This window comes from Mesoplodon densirostris, chromosome 5, assembly GCF_025265405.1.
Source record: "Mesoplodon densirostris isolate mMesDen1 chromosome 5, mMesDen1 primary haplotype, whole genome shotgun sequence".
Lineage (NCBI taxonomy): Eukaryota > Metazoa > Chordata > Mammalia > Artiodactyla > Ziphiidae > Mesoplodon > Mesoplodon densirostris.
Genome location: NC_082665.1, coordinates 59,776,398 through 59,796,741, shown reverse-complemented (window position 1 = coordinate 59,796,741; position 20,344 = coordinate 59,776,398). Strand labels below are relative to the sequence as shown.

The following is a 20,344-nucleotide window of genomic DNA, read 5'->3' as shown; positions in this document are numbered from 1 at the left end:
TTGTTTTTCAAAAGAAACATTCTGAAAAATGCTTTATGAAAATGCTTTTATTAATAAGTGACTTTTTACTGAAAATGATTAATGTAATCAGGCATTATTCTTTCTCTATATACCTACAAAATCTGAAAATAGAAATTTCTGAACTATTTTCAAAACCTCCCAAAAAGATTCAGTGTAGTTTTGACCCATTTCCTTAAAATATTTACTTGCAAGAATCAAAAACGTCTGCAGAGTTTGTGAATTTATATTTATATGTGTGTGTGTGTGTGTGTGTGTGTGTATATTTTATATATATATACTCAAACTCTAGCAGCAAGGAAGAGTAAATGGAATTGAAACTGTTTCAATTTCTAGATGAATTGCTTCTTGTCCACCTTTGCTCTGGAGAATTATACCTACAGTTTGCAGCTGCAATGAATGTCAAATCTTCTGTGTCCCATTTACCTCCTACTTTCCTCGACATCCAACACCACATCCAAGCAGAATCCTGGGGAGGAGAGAATAAAATATATCAGTTAGGATTAGGTTTATCTGAGAATAACATGGACCAATTCTTCCCCTCCCCCTGAAACACACACAGAAAAGTTATCTTAAAAAAGATAAAAGTGTCATTCTCTCTCAAGTAAAATAATTTCAGATATTAAGCCCAGAATGATGGCAACTTCAAAGTCATCAGAGAACCAGTCTGTCTCCAACCTTTTGCTCCAAGATGCTTAAGGGATGGTCCTTGTTCTTATGTGTCAATATGGCTGCTGGAGCTCCAACCATCACATCAGCAAGATAGAGAAAGGACAGAGAAGGGCTTTTTGATCTTTAAGAACTTCTAAAATGTCACACAATACTTCCATTTATAATATATGGGCCAAAATTAATCACATGGTTAGCTCTAACTGAAAGGGAGATTGAGTATATATATATATATTTGCTATATTCCAAGAAAAAATATGGGTTTCTTAACACTAAAGTAGGGAAGAATGAATGTTAAAAGATAGCTAACAGTCTCTGTCATATGTCCCATTCCTCCTTTTAATTATTTCTTATTTTATAAAAATAGAAAAGCCTATCTCAATTATGTTAATGGGCTCCTTTTGTACTATGGAATCTAATTCCTTTCATTCCATTTCCCAAAGAATTTTGAGTTTGGGGTCCAGAAACCAAATTTCAGAAGGCTGTTCTCAATGCAGCTCATATCTTTGCTCCAATCCAAAAGCCAATGATTCTTCCAACCATTTTGTTTATTAATGATTCCACTCCCCCATTTTGCTATTAATAACCATAGAAACTGGTTAATCTCAAATATATTCAGATTCACAACATGTACTCAGATGGCTTAAATTTTAAGCAGTGTTACTCAAAGTGTGAATTATTGTTTTTTTAAAGGAATGAAATTCTAGAGCCTATAACCACCAACCATCCAACAGTTCCAAATTTCTAGATATTAAGCCATTGTGAGATCCCAGCTACTCGATAATTGACCAAGTATCTCTTTATATGGATGTTTTGACCTCATTTTTTTAAAAAATGATACTTCATCTGGTCAAGTTCAAAATTTTGGAAAAATCACTTGGTATTTCAGGTTCTTCTGTAATGATTTTTTGAGCTATTTATAATGTCGGCCATCTTTAATTTGACACATATTAAGTCCACTTCTTTATTGTGGTTAACATCTTAATTTATTCTCTTAGTATTTTTAGCACTATCTTAATATCATGGGCCTTCTTCTCAACAATTCTCAAAACTTCCAGAAGAAATCCTGATAATGGAGACCACATATGTATGAATAAATGTGTATTTCCTGTTTCAATCCCCACAGAAATATCTTTGTGCCAGGAAGAGACAGAGAGAGCATGGAGATTTCTAGGAAATTCCAATCCTAGGCTGTATTCAAGTGTTTCTCTCATCTGTAGTTTGTATACAACATTTTTGATGTGGCCAACTGATCAAAGAAAGTGACAGGGCTCTGTGCATGGTCTTTGCAAGATGCTTCCTAAAACCCACATTTTGATTTTGAAATAGTGGTTAAAATTAATTTACATAAATTAATGTTTGTATAAAATTTGATTATACCTTTCAACTGGTCCTCATGGATTTTCTGGCTTATTCCTCATTAATTGAAGGTATCAGAATTGTTCCCTTGGTATTGGCCTTGTGGTTTTGTTTTATCTCTTCTCTTTCACTTATTCTGATTCATACTCCCATATCAAAAGAAGAGTAAAGCAAAAAAGGGCTGGAAGCGCACAGAGAATAAGAGAGAAAGACAGAGCATATAGACAATATAGGCTGTCTTATGACATTAGTTAGGCAACTATTGCCTTCAAAAATCATTATCTCCATTCATTATAATGTGCACTCACTGGGTATAGCTTGTCAGAATCTGAAGGATGAACGTCTGTGTCAGTCACCTGGGGTTATATCTGCTTTGAGTGGGAAGAGGCATTAAAAAGCTATTATGGTGGGAAATTCCAGTGGAAAAAAGGGGACTAGAGAAGTTTACAAAATAGGCAGTAATGATGAAGTAGGCCAGAGCTCTACAAAGACCAGAACCAGACAACTGAAGAGAAGTGATGTTAAACTTGATGGCCAGGAAATGACAGTTAACATCAAGGTGTATGATAGTTATAAATCCTGAGAGGTCAAGACTAAGGACTATGGTAAGGAAAGAAAATGGTGCTCATCACATGCAGGCAGAGATGGCAGGGGTGATGGACAGAGCTCTAGAGGCATGTGCAAGGACCCCTTCTCTTGCCTTGTGGTTCTTGAAGGAAGCTGATCTCTCTGGACCTGGGGACTCTGCAGAACTGACCTAGAGCCCTGGAGTATGTGTGTGGATATAGGGGCCCATCAAAGAAAAGACCACTTCCCTATCTTCAGAAAAGGAACTTCTGTTTCTATTTAAACTGCTGCAATTATTTAGAAAACTCTAATTTAGAAGGTACGTTTTTATTTTTTTACAGTTGGCATTTCCATGTCCCAAACTCCCTTTGCAGATGTTTCTTTCAAGGTTCTCTTGCTATAAAAGGGCAAAAAATTTGAGGTGAGGCCATGAAGACAGTAGTAAGAAGACATGAGATGATATGGTTTCAATAGTCACTTTGAAAAATTTGGGTCCACATAAGTATTTTGCACTGCAAGAATAGCCACAGGAACAGAAATTTCTATAAAAGATTCTCTGTGACGTCAGTTTTGGATGCATTTTGAGAGTAATGGCTGCATCCAGGAATGACTAGATGTTGCTAATCTGCCATATTTTTAAAAGCTTTCTTTAAATCCATATCATAATAAGAAGAACTTGCTGTGGAAAACAAGCAGGCTCAGGGGAATGGTGTTAGAGAATAAAGCTTTGGCCTTAAGGTCTTTTGTTTTGATCAAATACACTTTGTGAAAACTAACTGCTTACCAGTAGTTTAGTAATTGAGGTCTGCACAAAAAAAAGCAGAACACACTGTGACTAAAGACACATTAAATATTAAAGACTTATTAAATATTAAATGTTAAAGATGCAAATTAGATGATGGGTAGTAAATGTAGATTAACATAGATTTGCAAAATATGAATAAACTGAACTTCCTCTTAGAAATCATGTTGAAACCTTTCAAAGCAAGTAGTTTCAGTCTTGACTTCCCAAACGTGGGTTGAGAAGGAGAAGCTAAAGATATATGCAGATCTTATGACAAAAAGAAAACAAACACATTAAATCATTGTCATCATCATCTTCAGACATTACTTAATTCCATTTTTGCAGGCTTGTGTTAATCAAACACAAAATTTCGAGCCTAACGACTTAACCAACCACAGTATTAAAACACTATGAAAGAAGATTGAAAAATTACAAATTTAAAGTTTCCCCTTTTGATTTTAGGTATGAAAAATGTTTAATCAGAAGAAAATCTTTGTCCAAATTTCACATAAAGAGAAAGCAGGATATTTGGACAATTGCATGATAAATTCAATTTTTTATTTGAATTTTAATAGATATGAAAATAAACTGTGCTTAGAAATAAAAGCAATACTGTCTTCCCTTGTAAAATAGAGGAGATAATAATACTTACTCATCAGGTATTAACCTAAAGAAAGTCCTGGCATGAGGAGATTGCTCAATATACGTTCATTTCCTCTCTTCAGTGACAGTGATCAAAATGTAACCATGAATATTCCTCTGGATCACTTAGGACAAAATAAATTGCAATGGGAATTTAATTATGTTTCATTCTTAGATCAAAAGAAGGAAACTACAGAGGCAGAGAAATCTGTAAAAAATTATTTCCTCCCTTCCAAGCGTGAACTCCCATCTACCCTCAATGATACTGCTGAACTTGGCAATAGTGACTAACATACTATCCAGTATTTTGTAACTGTTTATAATTAACAGAGTTAAATATTTAAGAGTTAAGGTAACTCTTGAAATTTCTTTAAAAAAAATAGAATTATAAAGCAAATAAGGGTGAAAACAACAACAACAGCAACAAAAAGACAACCAAAGGCACTGATGGTGTGATGATAAACACATAACACCTATAATCATGAGATCTGGGTTTCAATTCTAGTAAGCACTGTGTGCCCTGGAGACCTAATTTCCTTGCCTGTGCGATAGAGATGACACCCGCTGTGAGAGTAAAATCGTTCATATAGAACATTCAGCCCACTGCTTGTCTCATATTATCGACTCATTCATTCATTCAGACGTGTTCAGTGAGTTTTTACACTATGTCTGGCACTGTGCTAGGCACTGGCAATACAACACTGACAAAACAGACACGGCTCTGCTCTCAAGGAGCTAAAAAATGTGGCAGAAGAGGCAGACATTAAGAAAGACACAAATAATAGTTTGATAAATAAGTAAAAGTTAATTCTGACTAAAAATTAATTCCCTTTCCTCTCTCCTCATTTTTAATAAAGGGAACACGTGTGCTTTCTACTTTCACTTATGATAATTAAGTGAGTTAATGAATTAAGTGAATCCACTCAGGAAACTTCAGAGCTCTCCACAAATGTCTATGGCTATCTTTGTAACAAACATTTATCAACTATGCACTAATTGCAAGGACCTAGGGAAGGCAGAAAGAGTAATGGGATGCAGGTTCTCCCTGCTTCTTCCGGGGGAGGTAGGCAACTGGGCGCTGTGAGCCACAAGTCCAGACATAAAGTATGCGATGGCCAAAAATTCATTCGGGTTTTTCTGTAACATCTTATGGACAAACCGGAATGAACTTTTTGGCCTTGCCAATACTAAAATGTGCTTTGAGAGAGGGTGGGGAGAGTCATTGGATATCTGGAGGTGGCAGAGGTGGGCTCAGCTGGGAAGACTCTATGCAGCAGGTGCATTTGGACTTGACATTTAGGGGACATCTGGACTTGAGATCAGCCAACAGAATAAGCAAAAGTACAGAAGGGGGAGATCATCAAGGGGCAACAAAGAAAACATATGTGGTGTATTTTGGCCAGATTGAAGAAGGCATTAATGGCAGTAGTTGGCAACAAGAATTCGGACAAGCAGTTTAAGATCAGATCAGAGAGGACCTTGAACGCCGAGCTAGAGTGTGACCTGTATTGTCGACAGCTGCAAGTCATTAAAGGAGTTTGCGCAAGACAGTAACAAGACTGGAGCTGTGAGTCAGGAAGAGTAATCATCCTACAACAGTGTGTCAAATGGATGGTTATGACTACTGGTATGATTTGGCTCAAGGGTTCGGGGAAAGAGCTTTAGGGTCTTATACTTTGGTCCTCTTGAAAGCCAGGGTCCTGAAGCTATCAGAGTTGGAGTGGTCTGTGGAACTTGAAGCATTTGTGTATTTGCTGGTGCTGAGGCATAAAGAAAATAAACTTCCTTTTATGAATAACATGGAACTCATAATGTAGATCCAAAGAGCATATTTCCTTGGTGAAAATAAAGCACTCATTGCAACTACATCTCTTATTTGCCTTAGCACAGGTCACATTATCTATAATGTATATCATAGACATAGGGAAGAGAGACACCAGGAGGTAAAAACAATTGATTTAAGCACTAAGCTGCTATGACCCACCATTCTAAAAGGCACAGACCAGACCCTCTGCCTGCTTCACATACACACAAAGTCCAGTAATGGCTGATCAGAGCAGCTTAATTAAATATCCCCACTCCTGGAACTCCCATGGGCTACATGCACAGAACAAGCTGACCCTGACTCACTCCCTCCCCACCCTGGAGCCTCTCAGAGCCAAAACAGCTGTGGGAGATGAGCGGTGGACTGTCAGCCAATCAACAAGCAGCTGAAAGATGACAGGCTCCATTTGTGACTCTGCAGAGGTAGTGGAAGAAGCCAAGCTGCCCTGCCCAGCTGGGTTCAGAACCTTTAGACTGAAAGAGAATAACAGATGTTCATTTAAAAAAAAAACAACTACAAACCCCAAACGTAATTTTATTACACAAATTCATGCCAGTGAATATTTGGAGAATAAGAACATTTTTGCCAGCCCTCACAGGGTGTCTGGAAGACAGACACGAAGAAGGGTCTACATATTTCTAATCTCTATCACATTTCCATGATGAACTCCAGAGAGTGTGAGACACTGCCTTGGTATGTCCCACAGAGGAGCTTTCAGGGCTTGCTCTGGGTTTATTTAGAGCCAGGAGGAAACAGGGGACTGGGTTTCCCACTCCCAACGCAAGGAGATCTAATTAAGTAGGAGCAAGATAGGTAGCTGAAGACTTTGTCTTATTACTTCTTGTAAAAGTCATCACATTAAAATAAACACATTTGGAATGAATTTACCAACATAGAGGAAAATGACACTAAGCCACCCAGATAAGCTTTTAAAGAATTCAAAGTCCAGGATTTAAAATTCTTTTCATCCAGATAAGCAACCAGCAACTAGGTTGGGCCCTCAGTGATGAATGGATTATGTAATAAAGGAAGGCAGCCAGAGGTTAAACCCTTTCTCCCAGTGATGAGCAAATAAGCAAAAAACTCCCACAGAGGAGAACGCTACCTCAGGGCCCTTCTGCAAAAGCTTCACCTTGCTGCCTTGGCCCAGAAACCAGTGTGTTTATGGCCAACATGTGAGGTCATAAGTTCTGTAAAGGGCAAGAAAGGTGCCTTGAAAGGCTGTTTGGGCTGATCTTTGGGCTCTTGTCTACATTTGAGTCTCTGTCTTTTCTGACTCTTCCTCCAAAGTCTTCCTAGCTCAATTATGGAAGACCTAAATGTCCACGTCAGTACCAGGATTTCCTGACCTCCCAACTCTCTCCTGGGGCGTCACTCTGTAACTAGGGAAGAACCAAATTGGTTTCTGGTCAACTAGAAGTTGTGCCTGTCCAAAGAAGTCTTTCTTGATAATTTACTGTTAAGATGGAGCCTTGGGGTAGAGACAGATTTACTTTAAGAACCCTAGGTAATACCTGTGGAAGAATTTAACCTGAAACTAGAGGATATAAAGAGAATCTCACACACATGCCTTCAGGAAGATAAAACTTATGAACTAAGAGACTAATTTCCTATAAACGCCTGATTTACAGAAAACTGATAGTGTGAGAATTCTCTCAGATGATGGGGGTTGATTAGAGGTTGTCTCACATCAACCGTGAGAAGTTTTGCCAAAGGCACGAACGAGAGATGACCCAGGTCGTGTCAGTCTCACAAAGTGGGCTGGATCAAGCTTTGTTTGTGTGACTAGACTGATTTTGTCTGCTCAGGAAGTTTTCAAGGCTGGTCTTCATTTGTTTTTTTATTTTAACTGACTCTAACTGAACTCTCCCCTCTACATCCCCTGCCTACAAATACAACCTGTTACAAACCCTCAACTGACACCTGTAGCTTGCTATAATTTGCTTGTCCCAAATTGCAATTCCTCCGCTATTCCCGAGTAAACTCATTCTTTTGAGTTTGCCTCAGTTTACCTCTTTATTTAGGTCAACATACCTGTGAGGATTGTGGGAGTAGAAATTGACTCTAGTAGGTACTCAGACTGATGTGCTGGACCCTGAAACCCTAGAGGTAGGTCAAGAGGCCAAGGCAGGGTTCATGGAGCAGAGGTCATAGGCAGAGGGGGGACAGACCTAGTCCAGGAGAAATACCTGACTGTAGGTATGCTGAATCACCTAAAAATATGAGCCATAGTCATTGCATTCAAGGACAGACATCCCAGGGGATGCTTCCTGCCTTGCACAAACTGTTTTTGGTATAATTAATTAATGGAATTATCTTAGATTTCCAAAAAAGCTTCAGATTAGATTTTTTTTTTTAAACAGGCTTAGATTTTTCCCTTTGAGGTTGACATACATCGGCTATTTCTGCTGTAGATTTGTGTATGGTAGGAAAGTTTAAATAATTTCTTAAAAATTATTAGTACAATGCATCTCACTTTACATGTTTGTTTTCAGATCGTTTGGAGGAGTTCTTTGTGAAATTGCAAGAGGTCCATGTTGCTCAACAAAAATTTAATCCTGAAAAAAGGTCATTAGAATTAATCCATCTCAACAGGTACTAAATGTCATAGCAAATAATTTAAAGTTTGTTTGCAACCTTATCTTGAAATCTGAAAGGAAAATATGAAGTTTATTTCAGATTTAATAAATTGAGTTGTAATTGCAAATGTGCACTAAATTTCTTTTCTTTTTGGCTGCGCTATGCAGCTTGCAGGATCTCAGTTCCCTAACCGGGGTTGGAACCCGGCCATGGCAGTGAAAGCTCAGAATCCTAACCACTAGCCCACAGGGGAACTCTGTGCACTGAATTCTTAGGATGATGAAGGAGTGACTCACCTATTGATTTGGGGGAGAGTAAGATTTTTGCAACAAAACTGCATAACGTGACCTAGTACCCATCACTTCACAGTTGGACTTTTACAGCACGGTCCCCATGAGGATCACATTTTTAAGCTTATTCAATAGCTTTTCAATGGCTTAACTGATATTCTAAAAGACTTATTTTAATCTGTTGATATCCAAATAATTTTCCCTTGAGGTACCATTTTTTCCCCATTCTTGTTGATTTACTCTTCTGCCAGATCTATTTGTTAATATCTCTGCATGTAATTTCAGCAGTTCTTTATCACTTTTTATTAGATAAAGGTGCTAATTGATGGGCAAAGTTGTTATATGGAGAAAAATGTTTTGGAACTAACTTTGTAAGTGAACAGCCCACTAGTAAATATTTCTGTGTTATGATGACACTTGCTTCTCTACCTTGTGCCTTTAGAGACAAACTCTGATAACAAACATTTCAAGTAAATTTTTCTCGGAAAGAAGCCGGGGAAATTAATCAGTTCATACATAGTAATCATAGTAACCCGACTCCTACAGTCTTTAAGGCTAAACTTTCACCTGAGTTCACCACTCACCTAATGCTTACATTCTCTGCTAAGGAACCCCTATTTTAACACCTCCAACAGGGAGCTTACTGCTTCTGCATACATCTCTCTTCATCTTTGAACAGCTCTAATATTTATAACATTTTCCTTCTAGCAAGCCGAAATGTTATCTAGTATTTGGGCATATGAAAGTACAGCTATCAGGATGCTGGAAAAACACAGTGGAGAAAGGGAGGAACAAAAAAATCAATTGGGTTATTTTTTCCACTGAGATAAATTGAGTTTGAAAAGTTGGATGAACATTTAACTGGCTCTACTGCAGTTGAAAACACAGGAAAGAAATTGGTTTTTTAAGCACCCGTCGGATTGTCATGCTCTGAATATCTGTGAAACAGATAGTTTCAAATCTCTCACTACTTGTGTCATTTCGATAAACTGGGTGAATATTACTCAGTTACACATAATAAAATATTTGTTTTTCAAGAAAAACCTCTTAAAAATAACGTCTGGCTTTAAAATATTGTTTGATGCTATATTTCTATTTATAATCACTTACACAGAAATCTTGATAATTTAAACATACTAGCTCATTATGAATACTGTACATATGTCATGTTATAATGTCTATCTATTTTGAGACTTTAAATTAAAAATAAAAGTCAAAAAAATTTTTAAATAGTCACAATCTTTTAAAAATAGCATAAATTATTTTGTTTATAAAAATAAAATTAAAATCACAGTCTTCTTCATGCCTTTTTCCTTTTTCAAAGTTTTAAATATAACTAGGTTAATTTAGGTCTACCGTGGTGAAAATAAATTATTTCCATCTTATTCCAGGTTTACACTCAGGCAAACTTTCTTATAGCCAAGTCGTTAAGACCCATAATTAATGGAATCAGTGCTCTTCAATTTCCAAATCGTGCAGTTGAGCTGCTCTTTAATTGGAAACAGAGGCTCTGGGGCTCTGCTTTCCCTTCATATATTGTGGTGTTCTCTATTCAATTTACCCTGTGAGATGTGTCTCTAAGGGGTTTCATAGTTCCAGTAAATTCTGTGCCACTCACACTCAAAGTAGCAAGTGTTTTTTCCCTGAAGACCATGGCCTTGAAGCCATGCATTTCTCTTGCTCCTTAAGGCATCTTCTACACCATATTCATCTGTTGGTTAAAGTTCAAAACCTTCTTTGCAGGAGGAAATCTCAGGGTGCCAAGCTCCACTCGGGTATTACATTGCAGGCATAAAGTCTCATTCCTCCTTTCAACTTGATCCAACTTCACACCACCACCAGTTTTCCATCATTACTGCTAGCATCAGTGCCTACTTTCCCATGTCACTTCTAGGCCAGGGGAGCCTTGAGCTTTCTCTCTGAAGTTCCCTGCTCACTGTTGAGGAATTTACAGCAGGAATGAAACGTTGATGTTTGAAGAAAATTATAGTGACAATCATTTGGAGGATGGATTGGAAAGGATGAGTCTGGTGGCCAGAAGACCAGTTGGAAGACTATTACAACCTTCGAAGTGAGAGCCAACAGGAGACACAAAGTGTAAACACTGCTCTGGCTTCCAATTTCATAACAGATTGGCACAAAATACATAATAGGTGAGTCTCCTTTGAATGCTTAGTCATTCCTTTTGTGTTTGATGCTTAGCACCTCTGTCTGACCCTTTAGCTCCTTCCCATGTTGTTTCATTTGCCTTTTACCTTAGGCTAGAAGTCTGAATTTATGACTGCTCTTGTGTGGATACCATTTCCCCCACCGTTAAGCTGAGTATTAGGCATGTTTCATATGTTAAAAATAGCCATTCTCAGTCATAGAGACAGATTCATAGGGACAGAAAATAGAATAGTGGTTACCTGGGACTGAGGAAGGGAGGAACAAGCAGTTATTGTTTAATAGGCACAGAATTTCAATTTGGGAAGATGAAAAAGTTATGGAGATGGACAGTGGTGATGGTTGCACAACAGTGTGAGTGTACTTAATGCCACTGAACTCTATACTTAAAAATCATTGAAATGGTAAGAGGTGTGTATATTTTACCACAATAAACAAACAAACAAGACTGAGAACTTTTGAAGCAAATCAACCCAAAAGCTTGCCACACTTCAGGATGTTTTATTTGTGTGAGCTGACAAATTTCCCGTCATTTACAGCAGTTAGCCGCAAATTTGCTGTTATTTGAAACATGAAACACTGTAATAAAACCATCTTTAGAAAAAAAAATTGAATCCTATTATTTATGTTAAAAATAACCATTCACATTTTTATAGATGAAGAAACTAAAGTTCAGGGAGGTTGATTGACACTTTGCCCACGTCACACAACTAGTAAACAGTGAAACTGGGATTCCAGTCTAAGGTTTATTTGGCTGCAAATTTTGTGCTGCTTTCTCAGAGACAAAACAAATCCTATCCAATGAATGAGTGAAATCTCCAAACATGGAAACTGTTCTCTAATCAGGAATTTTTTTTCAATCTAAGCTGTTCCTCTCATTTTGATGCAGTTACTAACATTTATTTGTACTGACTGAATTTTCCCAATAGTTAATGCCAAGGTTTCTGCCAAAATCCACCATCACAAATTATTTGTAAAGGGACCACATGTTTTTATTTCCCATACTTAACTTGTAAATAAAAATATTATTTAAAACTTTGGAATGTTACCTGTTAACATATTCAGAACGAATTAGACTTTGAATTTTTTAACTTGCTTTGAAGACCACATTGTATTTGATCTTCATTCTGGAGTTTTTGCAACAGACTTTGGTTAAAAGCATTTAAGTTAGAACAATATCATTTTTTAACAGAGATTTTTCAGATGTGATTACAAATGAATGTGACTTTTTTAAAAAAAAACAGCAGAGTTCAAATTAATATCGTTGACTTCAAAGCAGTCATCTTAGGAGACTGTAGATAGTGATGTTCCAATTATTCATTCATTGAAACACTTAAGTACTTACTCTGTGCCAGGCACTCAGAGCTTTTTCCTCCAAAACCAATTAATGAGCCATGCAGGAAACTTATTACTTTATAGTCATTTATTATTTTGACCCCAACCAGAATTATACAGTTTGATCATCTACCACATTAAATAGACTTAGCTCCTTCAGACTATGGCTAATACTCAACTCCAAAATCAAAGGTTGAAGAATTGACAAAGTTGAAGATATGCCAAAGATTCCTTGACATGCAGCATACAACCACTTTGATGAGGCTAGCCCCGATCATATCTGATCATCCCATCTTAAATGGTACATTTCTTCATTCACTATTACTTTTCCCTTCACTGTTTTTCTTTAGAGTGCTTATCTCTCACTAACAGAATGTGAATTCCATGAAAGGAGCGATTTTTGTCTGTTGCTGTATTCCCAACACTGGAATAATGTCCAACACATAAAAGGTGCTCTATAAATAGTTTTTGAATAAATGAATGAATAAAATGAAGGTTTATATTACTTTACATAAAATGTTTTGCCTCAATGTCACAATTCCATAATTCAATGCAAGTATAAGTTTTAATTTTGATGGTTTATAGTGCTATGTCTTTTGTTTCTACTATTATTATTTAATAAATAGAGATAAAGAGACCCTCTGGTTCATTAAGTGTAGTTTTTCTTTTTTTTCCTTCTTTAAAGTGATATGTTGTAGTTGGGTTGTGTTCTGAAGTTTTGTCATTGCTCCTTTTAACTGTAAATTTTTGTGTCTTAACTATATGCAGGGTGCTGTGAAGGATGCAAAATAAATGTAATGCTATTCCATGTTCTCAGAAGCTTAAAGATCTGCTTGGAAGGAAAGAACCCATATATGAAGTATAAAAAGATCAGAAGAGTGATGCTGTACAGATTACCTTCTCAGAGAAAGGAAAGTGATTCATATTGGAGTTTCTGGAAAAACCCCATGGAAGAGATAGTTACAGGGCCTGCGCATTGCAGAATGAACTGAATGTGGACACATGTAGTAAGGACTTGTGGAGAAAGGGCCAGAGGTAACATATGGTTCAAGTTGTGAGAGAGAATAAACCACCATGAGCTCCTGCCTTTCTCCCACCACGAGCTGCCCCTCCTCCCCGTCCCTTATCACCTTCTCATCTTCTAAATATTGTACGCCAGGCCACAGATCTCTTCATCTCCACCTATACTTGCTCCTTAAGTGATTTCTCCCAGCCTCATACTTTAAATAACCTTCCAAATGTATAATCCCCGCTCAGTCCTCTTTGAAGTTTAACTCATGTACCAACAGCCTAATCAACTTTTGTACCAGAGTGTTAAATGGGAATTTAAAAAAAAATTGTGATTGTTTCTGTCCCAAACTACCCTTGTTGGCTCTATCTCCAAAACATCTACCAAAGAGGCTGACTTTTCGGCACCTTCACGGCCCCTGGCACCCCAACTCAATCTGCCCCCACCTTTCGCTTACGCTAATACAATAGCTTCCTCACTGGTCCTCCTGCTGCCATTCTTGCCCCCATACTCCGTTCTCCATGTAGCACCCATTTCACACCATGTATCAGGTTTTTGGAAACTCTACTCAATATTTTGTAATAACCTATAAGGGAAAAGAATCTGAAAAAGAATTTGAAATGTTGTGCTGCAAACCTGAAACTAACACGACAGTTGTTAATCAATTATACTTCTAATAAATAAATAAATAAATAAAATTTTAAAATGAAAGAAAAAAGCCCTCACCATGTATCAGGTTCTGACACATCCTCACCTAACGTCTTTCAACATCACTCCTCTGAGACACATTTGTGACACAGCCCCTGCTTCAATGTCTATGTGCTTGCTGTTCCCTCTTACTTAGACTGTTCTTTCCCTCCCCTGATACTTGAGTGACTTGCTCCCCTAGCTTCACTTAGAATCATTATCCTTGACACTTATCTAATACGGCCTCCTTCCTTTCATCACCTTATACTCCCTTCCCTTTTTTTTATTTTTTATTTATTTATTTTTTTTTTGCTGTACGCGGGCCTCTCACTGCTGTGGCCTCTCCCGTTGCGGAGCACAGGCTCCGGACACACAGGCTCCGCGGCCATGGCTCGCGGGCCCAGCCGCTCCGCGGCATGTGGGATCTTCCGGGATCGGGGCACGAACCCGTGTCCCCTGCATCGGCAGGCGGACTCTCAACCACTGCGCCACCATGGAAGTCCCTTCCCTTTTAAAAATCTCTTCCAAGCACATGTCTAGGTCTAGGTCTATTTATTTGTTCATATTCTTTTTTTTTTTTTTTTTTTTTTTTGTGGTACCCGGGTCTCTCACTGTTGTGGCCTGTCCCGTTGCGGAGCACGGTCTCCGGACGCACAGGCTCAGTGGCCATGGCTCACGGGCCCAGCCGCTCCGCGGCATGTGGGATCTTCCCAGACCGGGGCACGAACCCGTGTCCCCTGCATCGGCAGGCGGACTCTCAACCACTGCGCCACCAGGGAAGCCCCTATTTGTTCATATTCTTATAGTCTGTTTCCTATTACTGGCACAGAAGCTCCATGAGATCAGGGTGTGTTCATTGTTATATCCCTAGTGACTAGAGCAATGCCTGGCATTGAATAAATATTTGTTGAATGAATGAATTACCATCCTTATGGCTAACCCCTCCTCATGTAAATAAGGTGATGTCCTGAGTGATGTGATCAAAACCTGAAGTGCGGGGTCAATACAGAGAAACAAGTGAAAGACAGGGCAATCCTAGCAGGACAAATGCAGGATACAGAGACAAGATGGGAACTGGGAAAATGAGGATGAAAGGCCTGTCAGGCAATGTAGCACATCCTGCCAGGCAGAGTATCTTGGACTCTTGTGGACCCTAGCGGATTTTAGAGCCAATAGAATATACCAAGCAAGTTTTCCAGGTGCCACTCAGGAGCTGCCATGGGAAGCCTCTTTCACGGTAAAGCCTGCTCCAGGAATAAAAGAGGCAAAAATCTCCAAGAGGAGTGGAGCCATAGTCATGCACTGAATTTTTACATGAAGATAAATTTGGCAGTACTGCTGCAGAGAGTATAACTGACTAATATTTGTTTATCTTCTCCAGTGGGCTGTGAGCTTCTGAGGGGAAGACACTGCCTCATTCCCTACCATTCCTGGTATGAAGTCTGCACTCTTGCAAACATTTAGGAGAAAGAAGTTGGACCATTGCTCTCTACTTGGTTATACTTAAGGGCATGGAGAGCAACATATTCAGAATTTTCCCCTTGAAACCTGATTGATGTAAACTTTTGTATGCATTAAATGGCTAATAGCTGACATTGAACTCAGTACAAGTCACCCCCTCCCAATTCACAGCTAACCCTTCAAGCAGCAAATTGAGGGGTTAAAGACTTAAAATTTAAATGTTAAAGATTTAAAATGAGCCGTTAAGTCATTCACATAGTTCCTTAATCTCTGCTATGGCAAAACCCTTCAATTTGCTCTAATTAGGACTTCAACATTTTCTTAATTAAACAACTTTCCATCTGGAAAAAAATGCCTTCAAGGTCCCTCTCACCCCAAAAAACCTCTGAAGTAATCAAAACTAAACGAATAAAAAAAGAATATGAAAACTGTTCTTCCCAATAGTTTTGGCCACTATGTATCAGGTAACTTTTATTTTTATTTATTTTTTAAAAAACGTATACACATACCTCAACTTCAGATTAAACCTGCGAGCTTGTTGACATTTCAGAGACAATTTCAGAGTGTTTCTTTTTGGGGATTACCCTTTCTCAGAATTTCTCTGGGCAGCCGCAGCAGCAGCATCCTGAGTTCATGGTTATTGTGGGCTTTCCCCTTGACTTCGCTGTTCATTTCTTCAGTTTGTCCTACACTGTGAATGCTGAGAAAGAGAAGAGTTCATTTTCATTCTGAATGACATAAATGTGGCTGAAGACTGAACATTGATTACAGTCTGCAGATGGAAAGGAAAACCACGTAGCATTATCCCCGATGTGAATACTGTTTGTGTCTCTGCCACAAAGATGTGAAAAAATGGCTCTGCTATTCTTCCTGCTGGGGGTACAGGACACTGAAGAGTTTGCACTTTTTTCCTCTTTAATTTTTTTCTGGTTTCCTCTTAAGCAAATGATTTTTTCGGGCAATAGAACAATGTTTTGAATCGAGTCAGTAAGATCCACCGAGGTTTACTCTGTGTAGGGGACCAACTATGACAGAACCCATAGTTCTTCTAGGGTGCCTGGGACAGGATATTTTCCTGAGTCTTGGTCTCAGGTCGCTGCAGCCTTAGGTCAGCATGGTTCTGATCAGTTAGCACACCAGCTTCTGAATGTCTCCTTACATTTACTCTCATTTTCATCAAATAGTCACCCCCATCCCAGTGTCTCTAAAGCAAATCTGTTTTGCACATTCTTTCCTTCCCTCCCTCCAAATTACTATGTGACCAAAGTCAAGGCAGTGTCTTGTCAGTGAATCCCCGAATTAGCATTTCTAAAATCTAGTTTTGAATTTTATTCTTTTTACCTTTCTCTGACTCAACATCAATCCCCCCCTCTCTAAAATCTCTCTCCTTTCTTTCTCTCTCTTCTCTGCAATTAGCTAATGTTTCTTTCTTAGGTTACAGAAGAAAGGGAAAGATCTAGGTGGGAGACGTTTAAAAACAGGGCTTTTAAATCATGGACTAGAAATTGAGAGTCATTGCAAATCCTACATCATTATGGGCTTTTTCAGAAAGGGGTGCATGCTAACTTGCTTCCTAGGCCCTTATCAGACATGTGCTCCCTGGTCTTCCCTGAGAGGCTTTTCTGAGGTCCCAGGGAAGGCTTTGGGTGTTGAGGTTGAAAAATCCTGAGCAGGCACGAGAAGTCACATGTTGCCAATATGTCTGCGGGGCGTGTGGGAGCTTTGGGGAGGCACTGAGGTGGAGGTATTAGGTCCTCTCCCGCGTATGTGTTTAGCACGCCATCTAGTGGCTGAAGCTCACAGAAGGGAAGAAAGCCTAAATACCCCAGAAGACCCAGCTCAGGGTTGGGCAAGCTTCCCCTCTGGGTCAAATCCAGGTCGCTAAAGTGGCTTTATTTCAACTTTAGCAGTGCATAGGTGACAAATGTTGTGCACTTCGTTGGGAGGTTGGTGGAAGCCATGGGACAATCAAGAAAAAGGATAAAGGAGTTTAAGGATCTATTAAGAAAGGCAAAAAGTACTGCTAAGCAATTATTCCAGAAAGTAGGACTCTAAAACTGTAAGTGCTCTGACTGAGAAAAATAAATGAGACTCTTCTATGAATATGGGGAACACAAAAAGAAATTGAAGGAAGAGAAAAAAGAGAGGGCCTGGGAAGAAAGTGAAAGGGAGAGGCAGGATAACATAATGCTTTGTAGACAGTTCTACACCTGGGTTCAAATTTCAGGGCCACCTCTTAGTATTTGCGTGACAGTAGGCAGTTACTTAGACTCACTCAGTCTCAAGCTGTCCATCCGTAAAATGGGGATGATCCCACCTATCTCTTAGGGAGGCTGTAAGGGTTAGATAAAAGAATATATGAAAGTGCCAAGACAAGAGACTCACGTGAAAATGCTCAATGAATAGGAGTTGTTATCAGCAGGGAGAAGACAAAAGGAGGAGAAAAGAAAGAAGCGGGGAGATCTAGTAAGGGATTGTGTGGAACACATTATGGTATGAGAAAGGAAATCACATCTAGGACTGTCCAACTCAGCACAAGGCATTTGATCAACTTAACAGGTGAATCCCATGAAAGGGGAAATCTCTGCCTCCAGGGGACAGACAGACGGTCTCTGCCTGAAGCCCACCTTTGTTCTGGACTCAGAAGTATCTGAGATGGCTCCACAGGAGGGCCTTCCTTCTTGGCACCCCTTGGTCTTCACGCTGTGGAATGAGAGCCTGACACTCAGCCCTCTACAGATCTTCAATTCAGTGCTGAGAGCTTATGTGAAGGAAAAGTCAATGACCAGTTGGAGATGGGGCTGATTAAAGAGAGCAAGCAGGGACCAGGTTTTATTCAGAGAGGGTGGCCATTAACATGGCCTAGCTTTCAAGGGACCTCCTGAAAACCCTGGCTCACCACTGTCCGTAGCAGTTGATGCTGACTGAATGCACTTGGAGAGGCTGGAAGAAATATCTGTATAACCCAAGGCATCTTCCCTCCACACTAAAAGCTGAATCCTCATGGCAGATCCAGGCGGTGGATGCACAGAGCTGCCTCAGTATCTCCTTTGGAAACCTGATATGGCTATTTCTAAGGATTGCCTAAAGCCCTCTGGACACCTGAAGCCTCCAGAGAGCGAGACATTGCGACACACACACACACACACACACACACACACACACACACTCATGCACATACACTCGTGCCCTCTGAAGAAGTTCTTAGCCTACCATCTCTAGCCAGAGCCCAGAATTGGAGGTCATAATGGCCTTTCCCTGTGTAATGGCTACCCACAATCTCAGGGGAACAGCAGCCATTGCCTGCATTTCTAACCTTTTACCAGCTTCCTTTCATGCCAAGGAGAAACTAGGAACAAGAACACAGTAATATGATCCCCAGTTAGCATAAAATAAAAACAACCCAGCCATGTTTTCCATGGGCTTTTCCAACCTCAAATGAAATGCATGAAGCAGGGAGAAAGATAAAAATATACGCATGGAACTATAAATGTACATACTGTCTGTGTATGTACAGCCAATCATCCTGATGCAAATGAGTATCTGTCTCTAGGAAAACCAAGCAGTCAGATGTAGAAATCTGAGAATTTTCGCTTTCCGAAGTGCAGTCTGTGTACAGACGGGAAGGGATAGTGCCCTGATGACTCAGTGGGGAAGGGGTTAAGTCCTCAGCCATCCTGTTCTAAAGTGATTTATGATGATGTGCAGTGTTTCAAAACTCGCCCCCCCTCCCAGCCCGACCCCAAAGAACAGCCCCTCTCTCTCCCCCAGTCCAGGCTCAGGCTCACCATGCTGAAATGGGAAGGAGGCGGTGTTTTGCTGATCTGTTAAATTCTTAGTGAAGTTTCCTTGATTTCCAGTGGCTGCTGTTGTTTGAGTTTGGTTTGGATCAAAACTGAGGTTGTCCTGGCATTGCTGGGACTGAATCCAGGCAAGAGGAAGAAGAAAAAGGAGAAGGAAAAGAGAAGAGAAAAAGGTGGGAAGAAATAAAGGGAGGAGAGAAGCGTAAGGAAAAGAAAAAAGTCCTTTTTCAACATCACATTCCTGTGTTTTCCCTCAGCCTGGAAACTATATTAATCCCAGTGCTTTTACGCTCGGAAACAAAGGGACTAAGCCAGACTGTGGGGGAAAGGGTGATAAGAAGGATCCTGGAACTCGAAAAAGAGAAAGAGCGAGATTCAGAAATAGCTGGGGCTCCACTTTAAGGGGCGTCCAGTACTGTCGGCCGGGGGCATTGGCACACACAGACACACAAGCGTGAGCAGAAAGAAGCTGCAGACAAATGGAGATGCAAAGACTTAAAAGGACAGCTCCTTTCTCCTCATTCTACTTGTCAAGAAGGTAAAAAGGCACAGCCAGAAAGAAAAGAAGAAAGCTCAGCCCTCAGGTCCAGACAGGCGGTGGTCTGCGTGTGGCTTTGGGAGCTGGAGCTGCAGTACACCCCTTTGTATCGGACAGCCTCGCAAAGAAGAAAGAGAGTTGGGAGGAAAAGTATTTCATCTAGGAACTGTCCTGGGAGCACACTTCAGATTGCTTTTTAAAGCCTCTGCATTCCATCTCCATGAGCCACCATGTAAGTGTGTAATCCTGCCTGTCTTTGCTGTGTTTGTTTGTTTCTTTGTCGCTTAGTTGAAGAAATGAAATGGGAATGTTGTCATAATTCATATGCTCAGTGTGCATTTTTTCTGGAGCATCAGACAGTCAGTTGAAACAGCGCAAGCATGTTGAATGGGTTTCCTGCTTCATATAACTGTCTCTGCTAAGCCCCGACAAATTACAGGGACTTAAATGCAACAGGATCTCATCCGACTTTCCATTCCCTGACCTCCCTCCTTCTTCTCCAGCCCCCCCTTCCCCTCCCCTTGGCCAAGATAGAGAAAGAGATAATGCCCATCTCTGTTTGCAGTTAAATGATTTTCTTTCTTTCTTTTTTTACTCTGCCCTCCCCCTTC

At 39.7% G+C, this 20,344-nt stretch overlaps 1 protein-coding gene and 1 long non-coding RNA gene across 2 annotated transcripts in view; one reads left to right on the top strand and one right to left on the bottom strand.

The window, feature by feature from the left end:
- Positions 1 to 338: 338 nt before the first annotated feature.
- On the bottom strand, positions 339 to 20,254 carry LOC132490598 (uncharacterized). Its single transcript, XR_009532573.1, has 3 exons — positions 19,181 to 20,254; positions 15,902 to 16,092; positions 339 to 487 (listed from the first exon to the last, which is right to left on the bottom strand). It is a non-coding gene; the product is annotated as an uncharacterized LOC132490598 (long non-coding RNA).
- The window catches only part of CCDC80 (coiled-coil domain containing 80), a 38,460-nt gene continuing 37,813 nt past the window's right edge, over positions 19,698 to 20,344 (top strand). The window contains exon 1 of the mRNA XM_060098936.1: positions 19,698 to 19,965. The gene's annotated coding sequence lies outside the window, so the exon portion shown is untranslated. The remainder of the gene's footprint in view (positions 19,966 to 20,344) is intronic.